At 37.4% G+C, this 7,394-nt stretch overlaps 1 pseudogene; it reads left to right on the forward strand.

Annotated features, from left to right (window-relative positions):
• The first annotated feature begins 6,111 nt into the window (after nucleotides 1–6,111).
• On the forward strand, nucleotides 6,112–6,229 carry LOC115218156 (annotated as a pseudogene).
• Nucleotides 6,230–7,394: the final 1,165 nt, after the last annotated feature.

Consider the following 7,394-nt stretch of genomic DNA (forward strand, 5'->3'; position numbering starts at 1 on the left):
TTCAAGGCGTATTCAAAATATTACGTTATATAATTAGGACTCAGTAAAATAATTTACTTTGCCACATACTGAAATTTTTAGAAATAGCAGCCAAAAATTTATTTTAGCCATTTCCACTACTTTAAGAAAAGTCTCCCAGATAGTATTTACTCAAAAATAACTCACGTAGATATGGAGGGAAAACAGCAAAATATCACATGTACAAAGGTCTTTGTACATGATTGGGGGAGGTTCGACCCGCATAAAAGCCATTCACTGTGTTTCTCGCTGTAGACAAATTGGTCTAAATACACCAAAACCACCTCCCAACGCTAACCTGTCCAGACTGAGAGATCCAAGCATTACCGAGTGGTTCTCGCCTCTTCAGTCACAGAAACCGAACAGGCAGGGCGCCCTGAGAATGGCTTTATGACGAGTTCGAAATGTCTCAAGTATAGTTGAACTGAGAATAACCTTGCGTCTAAGACCTTGTGTACATTTAAAGTAATTCGAAGTGTTTGTGCATGATGTTGACATAGTCAAATATGTGTGAAGTATTTGAGAGTGATTAGTGCTAGGGTTGCGTGTACAGTAACCCCGCGCTATATTGTGGTTCACCTATCGCGGTTTATTATTTAAGCTTACGTAGAGTCCTCCTTGGTGTACTTTGGCAATGATAATGAAATGAATATATACAAATTATAAAATTAATAAAAAGAAATATACAGTGCAGTACTGTTTCTACTTCGCAGATTTTCACATATCGCGGAGGGTTTTGGAACGTAAAGCCCGCGATAGTCGTGGGATTACTGAAGAAATAGCTGGGATAATGAGAGCGGAAGAAAACATCAAGATTTCTTTTCTTTTGACGTTGACAAAATAAGTACCATTTTAAAACTGAGGCCGATGCGAAAAGAAAACATCTTTGGTGGAACCAACTTCATTTTATAAAGAAACGTGAAATAAATCTGTTAGAATTAAAACAATGCTGAATGGCATCAATATCAGGGTAGAAAATGTGAGAAGACATAATGGTTATTTAATATTCAACTTCAGACGAGGCTGAATAGAGCGGCCAGTCTCTGGTTACATACTAGAACATTCGTATAGTGGTTATACACAGGTATGTAATATACAACTGTTTCAAGATAGTTCTCTACCTGCTAAAGGTGAGGTGTCAACTTAGATATAAGCATAAGACCATTCACAGAACACACACACATACGCAATTATATATTTACGTACGCAAACATGCATTCACACATATATGTATATATATATATATATATATATATATATATATATATATGGGTGACTGTGGCTATCAATATATATATAGAAGCATGTATACACATTCATGTCTCACATCATATATATATATATGTTTATAAATAAACAAATAGATATGTATATATATATATATATATATATATTATATATATAATATATATATGTGTGTGTGTGTGAGTGAGTGTTTGTGTGTGTGTGCGTGTACACACTCATATATGCGGGCATGTGTCTGTGTTCGTCTATATTTGTATGCCTATGTAAAGTTAATACATACACACATTTTTATTATGCAATTACGCTGGTGTAAATATATGTGTGTGTGTGTGTTTGCGTGTGTCTGTGTATACGTATCTACGTATGCGTACAGACGGATGTGCACAGTTAGATAGTTCTATTCAAGTTTACATTCACTTACTATAGACATTTAAAAGTGCACATATCAAATACTTATACAATTATCTGGATATATATATATGTGTGTGTATATGTATGTGAACAAGAAAGAAGTATAGTACATGTATGTGTACGCATGAGTCGAAATATATCTGCTCATTGTCCGAATTCAAATGCTTCAGACGATTCAGCACTTTTCGACAATATATGTAAGATATCAGCTGTACATTGGTAATCATATGGAGAGCTTATATTAAGCTGGTTGTGTTTATGCCTATTCGTGCGGATAATCAAGTACTAAGCAACAATGAAATGCTGCTTTGATCGTATATTTGGAATGTGTACCATGTTGTTATATGTATAGTTCCCCAGATAGAACTATTTGAAATAAAAGAAAAGTCTCCCCCAATTCACATAAGAGGAAGAAAGGAAGAAATATTATTTCATACTTATTAGAGCATTAGTTGCGCTTTATGTACGTACGTGTATATATACATATATACGATCAATATATATATACATATGTCTGACTGTGTGTGTGTCTATAGGCATATTCGTTTACATGTGTATGTGTGGATATATATATACTTATATATATATATATATGTATATATATAAATAAATATACATATATATATATATATATATATATATATACATGTATTTATATATATATGTATATATGTATACATGTATTTATATATATATATATTATATATATATACATATATTATTGGAGAATTGAAGAAATGGAGCTGAACGCAGATTGAACAGAAATCGTTTTATTTCATTCTACACGTGTTTCGAAAGGCACAAATTACCAAAATCCGATTGAATAATGGGACCATATTGTGTCTTTCCCTTCAGGAAGAAAAAAGGAAATCCGTTGGAAGAACAAAAACAGAACAGAGGCGGAGCAAAAAACAAATCGAACTGTGCTCCTAAGAGCCCATGGCGAAACTGTTTATCAGTGTATGTTGAGAACCGGTGGCTGAAGAATTCAACGGGTCAGGCATCGGTCAATCATGTGGGTGAGGGTGTATAGATGTTCTATGTGACCGAGAATAAAGTTCTGACTATTTAAGGAATATTGGATGTTTTATAAGGGGCGAGAAAAAATCTACTTAGAGACGTGTGTGTGTGTATACTGTTCTATATATGTGTGTGTTGGCGTAGGGGTAGAAAACATTTTTTGTGTACGTGTGTGCGTTTGATCGTTCGGCTGTCAGTGGCTACTGCCGTGATAACCGTTGGGTGGCAGAAAGAAAAAAATAAAAAAATATATATATATTATGTTTTATGTGTGTGTGTGTTCATCTAAGCCTGCCTTGTCAAGGAAACCCCCCGCTGTGAGAAAACCAAGCCCCGTTTGTCTTACAGGAGTAATTCCCCTTGCAGTGGTTAATCGTAGATATCTTAAAGGCTATTTCAGAATTTGTTACCAAGGGCTATGGGTGCCGGTATTATTTATAAACGCTATTTAAAGGCCAGATAAGTGTAACGCCGCCAATGGGGGCATCGAAAAGCCGACTGTAAGAGCCCGTTTACCATCCGGCCTCTGGCAAACAAAATATGGAAGAGTTCGGAGACACAAAGGTTGCACTGTCTTCTGCCCCTATCAAATGGGGCAGAAGACAGTGCAACCTTTGTGTCTCCGAACTCTTCCATATTTTGTTTGCCAGAGGCCGGATGGTAAACGGGCTCTTACAGTCGGCTTTTCGATGCCCCCATTGGCGGCGTTACACTTATCTGGACTTTAAATAGCGTTTATAAATAATACCGGCACCCATAGCCCTTGGTAACAAATTCTGAAATAGCCTTTAAGATATCTACGATTAACCACTGCAAGGGGAGTTACTCCTGTAAGACAAACGGGGCTTGGTTTTCTCACAGCGGGGGGTTTCCTTGACAAGGCAGGCTTAGATGAACACACACACACATAAAACATAATATATATATATTTTTTTATTTTTTTCTTTCTGCCACCCAACGGTTATCACGGCAGTAGCCACTGACAGCCGAACGATCAAACGCACACACGTACACAAAAAATGTTTTCTACCCCTACGCCAACACACACATATATAGAACAGTATACACACACACACGTCTCTAAGTAGAATTTTTCTCGCCCCTTATAAAACATCCAATATTCCTTAAATAGTCAGAACTTTATTCTCGGTCACATAGAACATCTATACACCCTCACCCACATGATTGACCGATGCCTGACCCGTTGAATTCTTCAGACACCGGTTCTCAACATTCACTGATAAACAGTTTCGCCATGGGCTCTTAGGAGCACAGTTCGATTTGTTTTTTGCTCCGCCTCTGTTCTGTTTTTGTTCTTCCAACGGATTTCCTTTTTTCTTCCTGAAGAGAAAGACACAATATGGTCCCATTATTCAATCGGATTTTGGTAATTTGTGCCTTTCGAAACACGTGTAGAATGAAATAAAACGATTTCTGTTCAATCTGCGTTCAGCTCCATTTCTTCAATTCTCCAATAATGTTTTAATTTCAATTATCCGCACCAACGCACGGTTGCAACGCCAGATGGTTGTACCTCCAACCGTGCTGTTTACTGCTGTGATTTTTGCTACTAAGGTATCGGTTAAACTTTTGATTAATCTACTACAAGATTATTCATCTTTCTATTTCACATAATATATATATATATATATATATATATATATATATATATAATATATATATATATATTATATATATATATATAATATATATATTATATATATATATATATATATATATACATATATATAAACACACACACGCACACAACACACACATATATATGGTGTACTTTAAATGAACCATTGTCAGATAGAGTTCTTCAGTCTGCTTCAGAAAATCATTACAATGCAAGTTTCGAAATAAAAGACAGAAATTTGCTATATCATTAAACAAAGAAGCAATTCATACATTTGTAAATTGTTGTTTTGTATAACTCTTTGTCTTCATACTCTTAGTTCAAGCTTGCATCTGAATGATTTTGCCTAGGCGCACGTAGAGACACAAACCGACACACCACCCATACACATACACAAACACATGCACAGAAATATACACGCACACAGTTATTCGCGAAAGTATGAAAGAAATTGTTGTAGACAGTACTCAGGGACATTACAACTAAAAAAAAAAAAAGAAAATAGCCATCAGATCTACTGTTCGCGGATTTCAGGAAGCATGGAAGTTGTGAAGGATGTAGTATTTTGACAGCTATAGCTTGATGTCGGTTATTTATTCCACGCTTCAACAATTCTGAGCGTGAAAAAATGTTTCTGAAAGTCATGGGTGCCGTAGTATTTTTTGATTTTGTAGGCATGTCCATGTGCGATTGTCATGTGGAATTCAAAATGTTTGGAAAATTAGTGGATAATATGGTTGTCTACTAAGTCAATTGCCTAACATCTGAGCTTCAATGTCTCCATACCCAAGGAAGCAAGGTTTTCAGAGCATGGCAGATGCCTGTTTACGGGTATTCGTTTTGTTGCTTGTTTCTGAACATTTTCCAGGCGTACCAGACTAGTGATACAACTTCTAAGTGCGGACGTACCATTTAAATAGATAGCTGATAGTGACTTAAAAAGGCTTTACAGAGTGATACTAGGATGCCTTCAGGTTTTTGACAATCTTAAAGATGTGGTTTGTCCAACGCAGATAGCTGTTTACAATAATACCTAGATCTCGTTCAATCGTACACTTCTTGAGATTGGTCTTGTTGAGAAAGTATTTAAAAGCTGGATTTACCCTCTTGTCTACAGCTAGCTTGAGTTTCCAGTCAGAAATCCATTGCTGCATTGTTTCCAGGTCTGATATATGTGTATACATCTATACATATGTGTGTGTGTTTATATATAATATCCTTGTATACTCTAGGCACAAGGTTCGAAATTTTGGGGAAGGGGTCCAGTCGATTAATCAATCCCGGTATACAACTGGTACTTAATTTATCGACCCCGAAAAGATGAAAGGCAAAGTCGATCTCGGCAAAATTTGAACTCAGAACATAAAGACAGGCTAAATACCTATTTTTTTACTACCCACAAGGGGCTAAACACAGGAGACAAACAAAAACAGACAATCGGATTAAGTCGATTACATCGACCCCAGTGCGTAACTGGTAATTAATTTATCGACTCCGAAAGGATGAAAGGCAAAGTCGACCTCGGCGGAATTTGAACTCAGAACATAAAGAAAGGCTAAATACCTGTTTCTTTACTACCCACAAGGGGCTAAACACAGAGACGATAAACAAGTACAGACAAACAAATGAAGTCGATTATATCGACCCCAGTGCGTAACTGGTACTTAATTTCTCGACCCCGAAAGAATGAAAGGCAAAGTCGACTTCGGCGGAATTTGAACTCAGATCGTAGCGGCAGTCGAAATAGCGCTAAGCGTTTCGCCGGGCGTGCTACCGATTCTGCCAGCTTGCCGCCTTGAAAGCACCGGTTCTCGTCCAATCACCGAAGTTAAGCAACATCGAGCCTAGTTAGTACTTAGATGGGTGACCGCTTGGGAAACCTAGGTGCTGTAAGCATTCGGTTAAATCAGCGGTGGTGCCCCAGCATGGCCGCGGCCTTCGGGCTAAAACATTTTTAAGGATTTAAGGAATATCATCTGGGAAATAACGTCATCACGTGTATTTCAAAGCTTTTATACGGTTATCAGGTACCATATCCATTACACAACACGAACACTATTTTGCTGGATATACATGTGGAAATCCGTTAGTGTATACAGGAATTATATAAAAAAATTATTAACCAAGATGGAATGAACGGTAAAGTTTATCTCAAATTGGTTGCATCCCTCAGCAGCACCTCCATGCCAAGGACGTCTGGATGTTATCCATAGTAGTAGAGAACGGAAAGTCTTCCGGAACAAATTAGCGAGTTCGTTTACATCGACGCACAAAGCTTTCCCGAAAACGTTGTCGAACTTCCCCGCCAAAAATGATCTATGTATTGGTATACTGGAGTTCCGCCGATACTATTCCCCTGTTGGTAGAGGGTTGCGAGTGTCTGACAACAATCTAGGATGCCAAGCGCAGAAAGGCAAGAAGACGAAGAAGAAAGAGGAGAACGAGGAGAAGGTGGAGGAGGAGGAGGTGGAGGAGAAGGAGAAGAAGAAGAAGGAGAAGCAGAAGAAGAAGGAGAAGAAGAAGGCGGAGAAGAAGAAGAAGAAGAAGAAGAAGAAGAAGAAGGGGAAGAAGAAAAAAGAAGAGGAAGAAAAAGAAGAAGGGGAAGAAGAAAAAGAAGAGGAAGAAAAAAGAAGAAGGGGAAGAAGTAAAAGAAGAGGAAGAAGAAGAAGAAGAAGAAGAAGGAGGAGGAGGAGGCTGAGAAGAAGAAGCAGAAGGGGAAGAAGAAGGCGGAGAAGAAGAAGAAGAAGTAGAAGAAGAAGGAGGAGGAGACGGAGAAGAAGAAGAAAGGAAGAAGAAAAAGAAAAAGAGGAAGAAGAGGAAGAAGAGAAGTAGAGTGGGTTGAAAAAAGAGGGAGAGGAATATATATTACGAACGGATGGAATGGTTAATATCTGCCATGTAAGTTTTCTTTCATATCTAAACCAAAACAATGCTTGTTATAAGAAATAATATTAAAGAATGGCTTGGAATTTTACCTTCTATTTCAATATTTCGGATTTAGGAGACTTTCTGCAGGAAATCTTTGGTGTCTAGTGTACATATTGAGAAATCTCTATAGATG

This window comes from Octopus sinensis, linkage group LG12 (genome assembly GCF_006345805.1).
Source record: "Octopus sinensis linkage group LG12, ASM634580v1, whole genome shotgun sequence".
NCBI lineage: Eukaryota > Metazoa > Mollusca > Cephalopoda > Octopoda > Octopodidae > Octopus > Octopus sinensis.